This window comes from Ascaphus truei, chromosome 3 (assembly GCF_040206685.1).
Source record: "Ascaphus truei isolate aAscTru1 chromosome 3, aAscTru1.hap1, whole genome shotgun sequence".
In the NCBI taxonomy this organism is placed as follows: domain Eukaryota; kingdom Metazoa; phylum Chordata; class Amphibia; order Anura; family Ascaphidae; genus Ascaphus; species Ascaphus truei.
The window spans coordinates 242,435,912-242,452,223 of NC_134485.1; positions in this window are offsets into that span (position 1 = coordinate 242,435,912).

The following is a 16,312-nucleotide window of genomic DNA, read 5'->3' on the forward strand; positions in this document are numbered from 1 at the left end:
TTAGATCAAAAGAAAAATGAATGTGTTTGTAAGTGACACCGAATATACTGTGACATAAAGTGAATATAATTATGCTAGTAGTGAGTATAGACTCTTATAAAGTGCATACAGTGATACAAATATAATAACCATATAAAGTACATATAAAAATAACAAAGTGTCTTGATAAATATATGTATATCACCCTAGAAAAGAGATGCAGCTTCCTCTATAGATGTTTTCCCAGCATCTATATGAATAAAGCAGCACCCAATCGAGATAAGGCTTAGATTCAAACCAGGTCTCCCTGCTTCAAAGTTAATGTTCTTACAACAAAACTAATGTGTATGGAGGGGACTAGCCACTTAGCTTATCTAACACAAAGGCCGCTGCAATATACATTTTGTAAAGTCGTTTGTTTAAAGATGATTCCATTACATTTTCTGCTGTATTACCCACTTTTTCTACCGCTTTCAGTTTTTTTGGTTTTTAAACCTGACTCCTCCGCTCTAGTTCTCCATGGGGCATATTCTAGTAGCTACGAACCGCACCACTAATTAGCCCAAAATGGCTAATAGCACAGTAGGCCATTGCACTTCATAAAAATAACACATTTTCCAATAACTATACAATATATATATATATATTTAAGCAAAAATGGCGACACATGGAGTGAAATGCCTATGATGAAGCGTTCGTGGTGCACGGTAAAGGGAGAGAGGTATAAGTCACCAAAAGTGATCTAGAATACCAGCATAGCACAATTATTGAAAAAGAAGGGTCATTTAATAGTCCAGAATGCAAACAAAAACCCAACGTTTCGGTCCCCAGAGGAACCTTTCGCAAGGGTGGAATAATATATATTATATTCAGCTAATAGTACCCGGAATTTATTTGCCATCCTTTGAGGTCTGAGCTTTTAGTTTTGTTGCTCCTACTATATGCAACTCTTTGCCTCACTTTGTATGTATGTATGTATGTATGTATGTCTTTATTTATATAGTGCCATTTATGTACATAGCGCTTCACAGCAGTAATACACGTGATAATCATATAAATAACAAATAATACAATTAACACATAATGGGAAGAAGTGCTTTCAGACATAAAAGTAACATTTAGGAAAAGGAGTCTGAGGTGCCCCCTCACTGGAAATGTATAAAAACAGGCTCAAGATATTTGTTTACCCAGGCTTTTGGTTAATGCTCCAGCCATTGTCCATTTCATTCTGTATTTTGTTACATCCACATCTATCTTCTATTTGTTTTTTAAGATTATTCGCCTTATATGCCATAGCGGTTAGTAAGGCATTTCTCTACTAGCATTTATGGCATGTAGAGGGTAGTTAGTTAGATAGTTACAATTATCAACCCTTTGGTTAGCATAGCAGACACATGCCTTCATGCCAGTATGGTTATGAAGGGGTTAAGTTCATCTTTCATTCTCGATTATACCAGCTATATATTACTATTCACTATACCCCTAGCCTTAGTAGTGAAGATAGAAAATAGTGAAAAGGAATACAAAAATGTAAACCCTTTGGAACTTTTCTCTGAATTTGTTCAATTTTCTTAAGTACTTCTTCCCCTGAAATTTGTCCAGATAATTTTTTTTATTGAATTAGGCATAAAGATTTCCATTTTTGTGTGGAAGAACTCTGATATTTTTTTGCCGATCCAACCTGAAATATTGAAGTTTATTGAATTGGTCTCATAAAGAGGTTGCCACACTTTCTCATTTAAGAGTGTGAATTTGAGACAGCATTGTTTGTTGTGAAACCCATTGGATGGTGATATGTTCTGTGGATTAGAATAAACCCAAGGGTAGGAAGGACTATGCCTTGGTAACCAGTAATGTTGCATTTCATGTTCTTTTATGTAGTTCTTTGTAAGAATGCTCCAATAGTTTACAATCAGAGGTATATCTATCTATGCAGTGGCATGATAAAATGCAAATGGTATTGTCTTGGTTCATGATACAGTAAGTCATTATAACAAACACAGACATGGCATCTCTTGTTGGTGGAAGTGGATCAAATTCAGAACTGGAAAATTTCCGAGCTCACAGTTCTACCTAGCAACTATTTTAAAGGAATGCCAGCTGCTCCCTGAATACGTTGCTGCTGCCACAGTTCTCCCCCATGTAGAGATTTGCTATCAAGGTTGGATTGGCCGGGTCACACGGGGGTCATTGTTACTAATTGTGCAGTTGCTCCAGTGAATAAAGCCCTGTAAACGCCATGCAGCATGAGGAAGTATGATTGCTGAGACCTGGCTATCACCTGAAACACAAGCAACTGGAACCTCATTGTCCCTGTTGCACAAAGTATTTTGCACCATTTAATTCAAATATAGAGTAGATATGGTTGTTTTGGCAGTAAACCAGTAAACATCGTTTGCCTCAAATTTAGATGCTGTTGTGTTTGTCAATTAATCCTATTTAATCATATTGCTGAATGTGAAGCATTATTCCTGACGACTATTTCACTGTAAGGATCCTATGTGTGCTAACAGGCATTGCAATTGTGCTGGTTGCAGAATGCAGTGTAACCAACAAGACTGCCGCTCTCCAACCTAATCTAATCAAGTTTCACAGAAGCAATTACTTCACAATAACCCACTGGGTTTTTTGCTCCAGAATGACACGATCACAGGACTCTCAGGCTTATGCCCAAATTGAAGGAAGGAAGTCCTCTTCTCTTATGTAATGTGGTACTGCGTCTCTCTGAGGGCCCTATGCAAAATACACAGAGGAAGCAGCTTTGGCTATTTTTGGGGGGGAAAGAGGCAAAGCCATGAGTCCTCAACCTATTAAATAAAAGGGGAAGAGATATCCAAAGCAGCTCCAGGAAAAAAAAATTCAAATCTTTTTCTGCCGGATTGAAAATCAACATGCAAATGAGAATTTTTCCCAAAATGACTCATTCCCATCCTATTTATTAAACGTTTAAGAGCTTGACTTTAATTGGGTTAGTCCAGGGTGCTGACGTATAGAAACATTTATTGGAAAGCCTGGACTAGTTGGAAAAATATATGCAACTCATATACAATCACAATATTATTATTCTGGCCCAGGCTCACTGACGCTAATGAGTAGGATCAGGTAGTTAAACTCGTCTCCTTTAATTGTACACAGAGTCCTTGTATTTTCTGTAACTTTACTGGACGGGATACACAGAAGGTATAATATATCTTGCAGGCAACATTTGTGGGGAGAAGGTAAAAAAAGAATGATTTGTCTGGAGAAACAGTGAAAGATATTTCTACTCACTATGGCTGCTGGTTGGAAAAGGAAGTATGCTTGCCTGCTTAAGCAGGACATATGGCCAGGAGAAACCGTACAGCCAGGGATCCTGGGACATATCAACAGGATCCTGTGCAGTAGTTGCTAGACAACAGGCAGACAGGGAGGGAAGGAAGTTACATTAGTAACAACAATACAAAGAGGAGTGACAGGAGTCACAGGACTGGGAGAAATATACAAACTGGTTCCACTATATCACAAACATATATTTGGAACATATGAAATATATAAACATATATTAAAGTTCATGTCCACATAACACGTGGTACCAGCCGGATGCCAAGTAGGTACACCAGTCCAGGAAGGCTGGGTGCTCCTCAATGTCTCTTTAGGAGGCCGTAGGATGGGTAAGACCCACAAGTAACAATAGGGATACCCAGGTGGTGGTATCCCAAATCCTTAAAGTCCTAGTAAGAGTTTTAGTTCTGACAATTGCTGAAACTGCGACCTTGAACGGTGTCAGGGCTCATGGGAGAGTCGAACAGAACCTGCCTCCAGGATCATGAAGTCTTGTCTGTTGGATAATTCCAACCATGTGTTCCCAGCACACTTGGGGATTGGTAAGGTGACTACCTGTTCTTGTGGGGTTGCCCTTGTTGATTGTAGGATTCACCTTCCAGAAGGAACTCCCTTTAGAGAGGTCCCTTTCTTAGCTGACACAGCTGGTTTTATCTGCATGCATTTTCTTCTGGACGCAACCAAGGACAATCTTCTTTGCCTCTGTTATTCAACAATAAGTGGACTAACATTAATGATCTCCTGAAACGCCACTGGCATTTACTCCTCGAAGATGACGACCTCCGGCAGGTATTAAAGACTAACCCCACACTGGTCAGCTGTAGAGCACCAAACATTAAAGATCGTTTGGTGCACAGTTATCTTGCCAGCATGGTCAATAAAACATGGATCCTGCAACACCTTACAGGCTCATACAAATGCGGGACCTGTAAAGCATGCCAATTTATTGTCCCATCTAAATAATTCTCCAACTGGGACGGCTCCCGCCAGTTTTGTGTAAAACACTTTACAAACTGCAAAAGCATGGGAGGGATTTATTTGGCCACGTGCGAATGTGGCAGGAAATATGTAGGAAAGACCCATCAGGAATTCAGGTGACATATTCTGGAGCATGTTGGTCCATATGGAACCACCTTGAGACGCCCCTAGCACGCCACGTCAATGAGGCATTTAACTGCGATATCAGCGGTCTCCTTTTCTGTGGCATTGACCGTGTTAAGCGAGTACGTGACAGTGATATTGTAGGCGCAAACACCCCAATAGTGAATAATAGAAATAACAATATTAAATATTACAACAATGATAAGTGGTAAAGTGAGTAAATCAATGTGATAGTAATCTGAAATCCCAGCTCAAACCCTCCGATGGGACCTGTTTTCACAGGTTCCAGAACAGAACAATGATTCTTAAGAAATCCAGGGGGAGCATATGGGAGAGAAGATAAACAGCGACACAGGCAATATAAGTGTAGACGTAGGAACACACTGGGAGTTAATAGATAGTAATCTTGGCTCTATGTCCAGCCTACTCACAGGATAGAAGTGTTCACAAGGCGGTGAGGGAATGAATCCCACGAAATACTGATATGCGCCTCCCCTCCGATTTCACAGAGGGTGTATACTTCAACAGATGAAAGGGAGATAAGAAGGACTATACAGCACAGATCAATAAAATAAATGAAAAACTTTATGGTAAAATATAGAAAACGCACTTACAATAGTACCAATAAAATAGGCATGTATCACTTATTAGTGAACCACAGAATCGATCACGAAGTCTCTCACCGCCTCCCGCAATGTGTGGGGTCACCAACATCAGCTGCGAGTATCCCCCGTCCTTTGCGCTCTCAACCGGCACTTTCGATCAGCTGGGGAGTTCTCTGTGTAGAATGTATCTTCCCTCCGTCTCAGCGTCTCAGCACATTCACAGCTAACTCGGTCGCACTGTTGACGTCACACTGCAGGCGCTTCTGGATACGGATCGTCTGGGTGGCCAAAATTCCTCCACTCAACGCGTTTCGCCCAGTAAACACTGTTGTCTGGTATGTCTTTGAGGGAAAGTTTATGCGGGACGTTTACTGAGCTACTACATCTCAGCCCTAATTTCTCGTTATGCACCATCCCGACTCTTGCATTCTTCTCAAGGATGTCTCTTTCCACCCCCTTTGTATCTAAAGCCCTCTCCCGCCTTAAACCTTTCTCACTGATTGCCCCACACCTCTGGAATGCCCTTCCCCTCAATACCCGACAAGCACAACTCTATCCACCTTTAAGACCCACCTTAAGACACATTTGCTTAAAGAAGCATAGGAAAAGCACTGTGGATAATACTGGACACATGATATAAAGCTTAGCACCCTGCAGACGCACTTAACAGAACTCCCTCCTACTATCTCTGTACGTTTGCCATACCTACCAATTAGACTGTAAGCTCCTCGGAGCAGGGACTCCTCTTCCTTAATGTTACTTTTATGTCTGAAGCATTTATTCCCATGATCTATTATTTATACTATCTGTTATTTATTTGATTTCCACGTGTATTACTACTGTGAAGCGCTATGTACATTAATGGCGCTATATAAATAAAGACATACAATACTACTGATTTGATGTGCCTACCACATTGCTATTGCACATGGTGCAGGCAGAGCATGAAACTTACTGTTGATGTTCCTACTTTATGTTCAAAGGACACTGTGCAGGCGCACCCTGCTGAACACCAGCACCATACCAAGAGTACCAATAACTGATAGCCCACTAGCTGTCTGTAGGCATATTACTATCCTGGTCTCTGTATAGTTCACTGACTCATTCGTGTTCATTATACATGATTGTCACGGCCGCTGACTGCCATTCTGGTTCACTGTACCCATAGCCATTAAGGCTAGCGTGACCATTCAATAAATGTACCTACTGGCACTGATCCACAAGCTATTTCACGCTGGTTTCTAAATGCCTCTACAGAATATAAGCACATATGTGCAGAAATTATTTAATACTATTTTTATTGTTCTCACATTATTCTCAGTCTGGTCCCTATTATTTTAATGTATATCAATTAAATACTATTTTAAATTAATTAATTCCGCAATACACACTGGACCAGTACTGCTGACTATTACCTGCTAACCACATAGCTCACATGTACGGTTACCTTCCCACACAGACATTGAGTGCATGCTATAGGGCCTTTATCCATTTGGTGTGTCTGTGCTCCATCAGTTCTCTCCTCCTTCTGTCCACCAGTTGCCTGCCCTAGTGCACCTGTCTGTTCACACGATCTCTGGTCACTCTAGGTAGAGCGGGTTCTCATTTCGTGTGTCCTCTGTTATTACGCTGACAGTGCTTAGTCTCTTGCAGAGATGCTGACCACAACGGCTGTCTAATTTACCACCAGGTGTGTTGCTGAAAGCCGTGGTAGCATGCTTGAGACGTGCAAACTCTCGCTGGAGCATTGTCCATTTTGAGGAATGATGAGATTCTTGCATATTTTCAGGTGTCACGTTTGTGACCACAGCACAGACTTGAGGGTGGATCTCTGTGGCTGCTTCCGGGATTATTAATTCATATGTGTCTGCTTTGACCAATGGGATCTCATCAGGTTGTGTCAGAGACTCTGGTTCTGTTGGCGATGACGTGCTCTGTGGGTGAGCTACAGACACTAACCCAGTAGCATGGTCACACTAATATCACGTCGTAAAGCAAAGAGAAAACTGAATGAAAGACCCCCCATGAGGGACCGGTATGGTTCCTAGCCAGATATGAATGTAGTGTGAATAAATGAAAATGTATATGTTTAATACAAGCTATGCTCAAGAAATAAAATATAGGGTAAGAACACAAAACCAAAAAATATGAGTGTGGGGGTGGTAACCCCAGAATAACCTCAAAATAGAGCCTGATTAAGATAGCGAATGATAAAATTCTGCAGAAATAGATATTCTCGGTGTCTATAACACTGTGAATAATACTGGCCACGCTTACAGTGTCTGTAATTGAAATAGATACTAATGTATTCAACTATAAGGGTGAGTAATAGCATGGAAACCTTGTTGCCAGGTTAAGTGCTGGCTGGATCGAGCATTCTGTCTGTTTTTAGAGCTAAATGCACACGGTGGTATGGGGGTAGAGGGAGTACCCAGTATGATAATTACAGTATCCCTGTTTCGAAGTATGTAAGTATACCAGAAATACTGGTAGCGATCAAATACATACTTGTTTAGCTTATTAGCCGGTTACCAGCCTGATCTACGGGTCCGACCTGTTCGGTAGGTGCACTATGGAGGCTATGGAGTTCTCCTGCGGAGCAGGGTGAACGCCTGTCACGGCGGCCGCAGTATTGCTGTGTGCAAATCCAAAGGTTGGTTATCCAATGGCAAGTTTCTTGCTCATACAGAACGTAAGTACTGACTAAATAGGACCAGAGAAATGGAGCAAAAGGATTGCCTTCTGCGGCAGTAGACACTGAGGCAATAAGACAATACCTACTGTATAATAACCAATTAGCACTGGTGGTATACACAGAGGCACTAATTTACCCTAGTTGTCAGTGCCTATAAAGCACCTGTGGTGAGCCCCTGTTGGCAAAAGATAATAGTGGGCCACAAAGTGGGGTGCCTAATGTGGTGGCTACTGTGTATCTACCTGATCAGCTGGACAGGTCTAGTAAGTGGTTTAACCGTGTGATGCTGTGAATTTCTCCTACAGAGCAGGGTAAATGTATAGTGTGGAGGCCCCAGTGTTCCTGCATGCCTAGCGCTGTCTCAATAATTTATTACCGCGTCCTATGGCGGAGAACAATTCAAATGTTGTGCTCATACAGAGCGTGAGTACTGACTAAATATGGCTGAGAATGCGAGGCAAAATGTTTGCCAAGTGCGGCAGTCAATATGTCCCTTGCAAGCCCGATAACCGAGTCATGAAAGTAGCGCGGCCCACTGGTTACAAGACTGCAGGATTTCCATATGATCAGGCTTCTTGGGACAGAGAGAGTGCCCAGTGTGGCAAACGTAGTGTCCCTTTATATAACATTCCATGCTGGTAATCGCTGGTACTTAGAGGTTGTTAACTCACTTTATTTGCGGAGCAAGGTAGATGCCTATTGCGGTAGCCACAATGTTCCTGCGTGAGAACCCGTATCTAATTGCCGGTTTGCACGGAGGCTGCTAGATAATTCCGCTACATGGAGATATACTCCGATTCAGGCTATCTTATGCAGGGGAGATACAAAGTTCGTGATTGGCTGTTTCGAGAAGATAGATTAAGTCTCCAAGGCCAGTATATCTCCCAAACTTTTGAACAGCCTTGACAAAGCATAGAGCGAAACAATGTCGGCAAGTGGCATGGTGATATCACTCGGGAAGTACCTGTGATCATGTTAGGATCACACCCGTTTTAAAGCTGCATTGAGTAATGCGATGTCATTGCATTTTTGTAATGTTGCTGTCTGCAGGACAGGATACGGACCGGCAGGGTAGGGAGTAATACACCAACCTTGGCCTGGGATCAGAGGGCTGGGATGCAGGGGTTGTCGGGTATGGTTCTGGGGTCGAGGCAGGTGGCAGGCAAAGGGTAATCAGGTCTGGTTCTAAGGTCGAGGCAGGAAGCAGGCAAGGGATAGTCAGATCCGGTTCCGAGGTCGAGGCAGGCAGCAGGCAAAGGGTAATCAGATTCAGTTCCAAGGTCGAGACAGACAGCAGGCAAAACAAATGCAAGGCAGAGCTCAGACGGGACAAGGTACAAGTACTTTGCACAAGCAAAGTTGGATAGCAACTGCCTGCTATTTAAAGGCCAGAGACAGCTGCTGGCAATGAGGTCCAAGGCAAGGCTTACTTCCTGTCATGAGGGTAAGGCCAGGATTTGCCAGGAAGTAAGATGGCCATGGCAGCTTCAGAGGAGATGATGTTAGCTGTCATCCTGGATATTCGGACAGATTCCTTATAGTATCCCCCCCTTCAGAGTCGAACTCCGGGAGGACCAGGTCCTGCTTTTTCTGACTGATAACAGTGGAAGGCCTTAACCAGGGCTGGAGCATGAAGATTCTGAGTCTTCACCCAACTCCTCTTCTCAGGACCTTTCCAGTCCAACAGATACTGAATTGATCCCCCGGAGATGCGAGAATCAAGAATCTGTTGTGCCTCATATTCTATTTGACCCTCAACGGTTACCGGATTAGTGGGAGTGTCCTTTGAAAAGCGATTCCTCACCACAGGCTTCAGGAGGGACACGTGGAACGTGGTGGGAATTTTTAATGAGGATGGAAGTTCCAGCTGAAAAGTGACCTCATTGATCTTCCGAATTATGCTGTAGGGACCAATGAATCGTGGTTTGAGTTTATCCAAAGGTTGGCATTAGCAGATGTTCCGTGTCGAGAGCCATACTTTATCCCCAATGGAGTATGGGTGCGATGGCCTCCGATGTTTATCCGCAGACCTTTTGTCTCTCAGTAGCCAATTGAAGGGTTGCTTGAATCCTCTTCCAAAGGTCTTGCGAGTTCTGTGTCCTGATATTAGCTGCTGGGACACCTGTTGCTGGAGAATGAAGGAGAAGGGTACGAGGATGACAATCCCATGCTGCAAAAAATGCAAAGAACAGCCCAGAGAGTTGTGGGATAGACTGTTGCGGACAAATTCAGCCAGTAGTAGGAGGTCTGTCCAATCATTCTTGTGTTCATTAAAATAGCATCTGAGTTATTGCTCCAAGGATGGTTGGTACGCTTGGTTTTCCCATTGGATTGTCAGTGATAGGCAGATGAAAAGTGAAGGTCAATCCCCAATTGACTGAAAACACCTTCCAACATTTTGAGATAAACTGTGATCCCCGGTCTGAGACAATCTTTAAAGGCAGTCCATGCAGACAAAATACCTCCTTGATGATGATGTCTGCCAGTTCAGAAGAAGATGGAAGCTTTTTTAGGGGTATAAAACGAGCCTGTTTCAGGAAACGGTCAACAATAACAAGAATTGTTGTCATACTCTGAGAGAGGGGAAGTTCTACTATAAAGTCCTTAGGTAGGTGCGTCCGACTGGAGGGTATCAGCGGAGGCTGTAGAAGCCCACAGGGCAGTGTTTGGGGAACCTTAGTTCGGGCACATACACAGCAGGCCAAGACGAAGTCCTGTACCTCTGTTTTTAACTTTGGCCACCAAAAAGTCCTCTCCAGAAGTTTACAAGTCTTGTGAACCCCCGGGTGGCATGTCAGTTTGGATTCGTGGCCCCATCATAGGAGCTCCTATCGAAGAGAAGGGGGAAGGAACAGTTTGGATTGAGGCTATTTCCACAGACACCTTGTTCTGGGCTTTCTGAATATGATGAAGAATCGTAATGGCGGACACGATCTTAGATGAGGGAAGAGAACTGGCGTGATAGGGCATCTGCCTTTACATTCCTGGAACCCGGGCGAAAGGAGATCACATAATTAAAGCGACTAAAAAAAGAGTGCCCATCTAGCCTGGCGATTGTTTAACCTGCGTGCCACTTCGAGGTATTCCAAGTTTTTATGGTCCATAAAAATCGTGACTGGCACAGTGGTTCCCTCAAGAAAGTGTCTCCATTCCTCCAGAGCCATTTTAACAGCTAGAAGTTCACGATTGCCCACATCGTACTTGTGTTCCGCAGGAGAAAACTTCTTAGAGAAGAAGGAACACGGGTGTAACGACCCTGAAACTCACTTCTTTGTGACAGGACTGCACCTGCTCAGTCAGAGGCATCCACTTTGACGATGAAAAGATGATGATCGGGGTGTTTCAGGATGGGTGCAGAGGAAAAGAGTCTCTTGAGCTTCAGAAAAGTCGCCTGAGCCTGCGGTGACCAGTTCATGTTATCTGCCTGTTTTGAAGTGTAACTTCTTTGCTGGCGCCTACAGGGTTTTCATGGGAAAAAATCCTTAATGTGAGTGACGGCACGGTAGTAATAGGCGTGCGCTGTCACATGTGGCTGTCGTACTCGCACCTGTCGTGCGTTGCCGTCGTGCTTGCGCAAGCACACAAAAACACTGTCTGGTCTTGGTCTTCAGCACACACAGCGCGCATGCGCGGAGGCCTCCTGTACTCGCATGCTCTGCGCGCTCAGTGCGCACGGCGATCATGCACAGAGGCCTCCTGCACCAGCGTACCAGGACACGGAGACCACACACACACACACACACACACACACACACACACACACACACACACACACACACACACACACACACACACACACACACACACACACACACACACACACACACAAACACTGACTGACACACACACAGACTAACACTTGCACATAGACACACATACACACACACACACACACACACACACAAACACTGACTGACACACACACAGACTAACACTTGCACATAGACACACATACACACACACACACACACACACACACACTGACTGACACACTGACACACACACAAGGAATTCACAGTTATTATAAATATAGAAGAGCAAATAGCTAAAACATGTGTTCAAAGTCAAACTTCTTTGCGTTTTGTCACTGAAATTGTGTTTTCATTTTTAATTAAAAACATCACCATCACAAATACAATTTATGTGACAAAACAGTGACAAAACACAAAGAAGTTTCACTTAAACTGCTTGGCACACACACCTTTTTTTGTCATGGCTGTGATGGGTGCAACAATTTTGGAGAAATCCCGAATAAATCGCCTGTAATAATTTGCAAAGCCCAAGAATCTCTAGATAGCTTTTAATCCCTTAGGTACTGGCCAATCCAGAACAGCAGCAACCTTGGCAGGGTCCATTTCTAGGCCCTGGGCAGAGATCATTTATCCGAGAAAAGAAAGATGGGATTTCTCGAATTCACACTTCTCGAATTTAGCGAAGAGGTTGTTCTCCAGGAGGCATTTAAGGACCACCTCACCTGCTGATGACATTGTTCCAGGGTTTTAGAATAGATGAGGATATTATCAAGGTGTACGATAACTGAGGAGTCTAACATGTCTCTGAAAACTTTGTTCACGAAGTACTGGAACACAGCGGGTGCATTGCATAGGCTGAAGGGCATCACCAAGTACTCGTAAGGGCCATCGTGTGTGTTGAAAGCGGTTTTCCACTCGTCACCCTGCCTTATCCTTATAAGGTTATAAGCCCCTCTTAAATCAAGCTTGGTAAAAAAACTGTTGCCCCATGTAGACAATCAAAGAGTTCGTGATAAGAGGAAGAGGATACCGGTTCTTGAAAGTAATTTTATTCAAACCTCGATAATCAATACAAGGCCTCAATGACCCTGTGACAGGGTAAATAAAAGCCACCAGCTATATGCCTGGAAAACCTATGTCTAGTCTGCAGTGCAGCACTGACTAGGTTAACTTCAGCTGGTAACCACAGGACAATTAGTTGAAACCCAGCTGCCTAATCAAGGTGTGTTAAAACCCAGTCTGTAGACACATGGAAGCTGCTGTTGATGAGAGAGGAGTAAGAAGTAAAGAGATTCCTGAAAACAAGGTCTGAGTAGCAAAGTAGTTGTACTGTATTGTGAACTGTCTGTCCCCTGCATAGAAAAAGGGTAGCTGCCTTATATATAAACTGTCTGCTAAAGAGAAACTGTTTTCTTTGGTTTGCTGAAGAAAAAGCCATTTTTTTCGTTTTTGCTGATGGAAAGCTATTTTTGTTTTGTGTGCTGTACATCTTTTAAGGCTAAATAAAACAGCCTTGTCAAGAAAACCCACGTGTGTAGTTGCATGTACCCTGCAACAGACCCGTCCTTCTTTACCACAAAGAAAATACCTGCACCAGGATTTGTGATGGAATACTCACTTCAGGTTTTCGTCAATGCATGTCCTCATCGCCTTGGTTTCTTGTACAGAGAGAGGATACATACGTCCACGAGGAGAAGTCTTCCCAGGGATTAGATCAATTGCACAATCATACGGTCGTTGCACAGGTAATTCTTCAGTCTGCCCCTTGTCGAAGACCCGCTTTAGGTCAGAGTAACAGGCTGGGAGAACGGGTAAGTCTTCCACTGCAGGTAGTAGAAGAGGATGACAGGGTGAAAGACATTTGCCATGGCAGGCAGAATCCCCAAGTTATTATCTGACCCGAAATATCAATCTGGGGATTGTGGGTACGTAGCCAGGGAAGCCCTAGAACCACATCTATGGCTGGGGAATTGATGACATCCAGCTGGATGAGTTCATGGTGCAAAACACCAACCCTAGCCCTGATTTGAACCATCTCTTGTGATACGACCCCCGATCCCAATGGTCTACCATCAATGGAGGAGATACCTAGGGTACGTCCTTCCTCTGGAGAGGAATCTTTATCTGTTGAGTGAAGGTCTTACTCTACTCTACTTGCTCTGGGCATTTCATGACTTCTTAGGACATGTTCGTACCATGTGATCCTTGTCGCCGCAGTAGAGGCACAAACCCAAGGATCTCTCGTTCTGTGAAACGCAAATTGCCCAATTGCATGGGTTCTGTTGGTTCTCCTGGCATTTCATTGGAAGGAGCCTGAAGAGGTGGAGTTAGCGAAAGAGACTGGAATCTGTGAGCACAATCCTGCTCCTGACGTCTCTCCCTCATCCAAAGGTCCAGGGACATGCAAAGGGCGATCAGTCCTTCCAGATCTGAGGGTAGGTCCCTGTATGTCAATTCGTCCTTCAGCCTCTCCTCAATGCCCTGATGGAAAGCAGCCTTCAAAGCCCCCTCATTCCAATCAGTCTCCCCTGCCAGGATCCAAAACTCGATAGCATATTGCCCCATAGTGCGAGAGCATTGTTTTAACTGTAGTAATACGAATTCAGCGGAAGCCGAACAACTTGGGGTACCAAAGATTGTCTGGCAGGTTTGCATGAAAGTGACGGAATTGTCCAACAAGGGGGAACCCTTTTCATAAAGAGGTGACGCCTAAGCTAATGCTTCATCCGTGAGGAGCGAGAAGATATATGCCACTCGAGAGTGGTGGGTAGAGAAGGATGACGGCTGTGTATCGAACTGCACCTGGCACTGGGTCAGGAATCCTCTGCAAGCTGAGGGGAGCCCTCCATAGTGGACAGGAGTAGGGATCCGGGACTCCCTTAGGAACACAGATACTGGTGCAGCGTCACGAGCTAAAGGCGTGGGCATAGATGGGGGTCACCCTGGGAGTACTGAGATGGCTGCACAGGATCTGCAGCGTAGTATAGATTGAATCCAGTTTCTGATCCAGCGTAGCTAGACGGGTGGCACGAGTTCCCAGAAGCTTGCCCTGATGGGTAACGGCGTTCGCTACCTCTGCAGGGTCCATTGCGTGGCTGATGCAACGTGTAATGCTGTTTACTGCAGCACAGGATATGGACCCACAGGGCAGAGGTAGGGAGTAATACACCAACCATAGCCTGGGATCAGAGGCCTGGGATGCAGGAGTAGTCAGGTCCGGTTCTGGGGTCGAGGCAGGCGGCAGGCAAAGGGTAGTCAGGTCTGATTCCGAGGTCGAGGCAGGGGGCAGACAAGGGGTAGTCAGGTCCAGTTCCGAGGTCGAGGCAGGCAAGGGGCAGTCAGGTCCGGTTCCGGGGTCGAGGCAGACGGCAGGCAAAGGGTAGTCAGGTCTGGTTCCGAGGTCGAGGCAGGGGACAGGCAAGGGGTAGTCAGGTCCAGTTCCGAGGTCGAGACAGGCAAGGGGCAGTCAGGTCCGATTCCGAGGTTGAGGAAGGTAGCAGGCAAGGGGTAATCAGATTCAGTTCCAAGGCACAACAAAGGCAATTCAGAGCTCAAACAGGGCAAAGTTGAATAGCAACGGCCTGCTATTTAGAGGCCAGAGGCAGCTGCTGACAATGAGGTCCAAAACGAGGCTTACTTCCTGTCAGGGGGGTAAGGGCAGGATTTGACGGGAAGCAAGATGGCCGTGGCAACTTCAGAGAAGTTCATGTCACTTCCTGTCAGCAGTCATCCAGGACATTCGGACAGATCCCTTATAATTTATTATAAATTATATAAATGATAAATTATACATTTTATAATTATAAAAGGTGTCTGTAGGCCTTTGCCAATGTGTGTGGCGTGTGGTCTGTTACCTGGGTCAGCGATGGACAACTGTATTAGATAGTGTCCCGCAGCGGTCAGCGTAGCAACACCTGTACTTACAGGTGTCCATTGCTCTGACCCATGTCCTGGCGGATGTCCGAAGCGTGGCTCTTGGTAGCCCTAGCTGTTGGTACGTAGCACAGGAGAAGGTCTGAGGGGCTTATACCTCCCTGTGAGCTGTGTAGAGTTGCAGGCCCTGCAATGTATTACACCATGATGTTTTATCCTGTTTTACTAAGCTAATATCCTGACCTAATAAGAAAAGACCTCTGAGTTCCATTTGAGTAAGAAGTACAAACATCAACAATTTGTATGCTGCCATGTGGAACATAGGAGGATATAAGAATTAGGTGAAAGCTGTCCTATCTATCCTTTACTCTATCAACTTTTCAGATTGGAAGTTAACCACTAATATTATCTGTTGGTACAATCCCAATATAAAATATAAATTAAAGTGGGATTGAAATTTAATTGTGTGTAAATTAATTAATTTTGTACACATACGCAGTTGAGTATTGGGAACTCTAATATAATAACAACTAAACATTAACCACATTTGTTTGGAAATGTTTTCAACCAAATTGGCTGTGCCAGATATTTGGTTTAATTAACCAACCATTAGAGTTTAACCCTGGAAAGCTCAATGGGATTTCACAAGTGTTCTCTGTGAATATACCAGTTACAGTGTTTGAATGATTTAATTCATTTGTTCATTAATATACTGTTTTGTATGTATTTTACATTTCATATATCTACAATTACTTGAGACTACGCATCGGAGGACAACTTTTGTCTTTGTGTTCTTTGTGTGTAGGGATGTGGAAATCCCTTCTTGTAGTCTGGCTGCTGGACTTAAGTATATCCCTAAGGGACATCAACTATCGACTGTGTAATTGTTATTATTGTAATATTGTATTATACACATTTCACAAGTTTAATTAGTTATATTAGTTTAGTGGATATCACTGCTATTATCCTTTTCTCTGCAGGCTCTG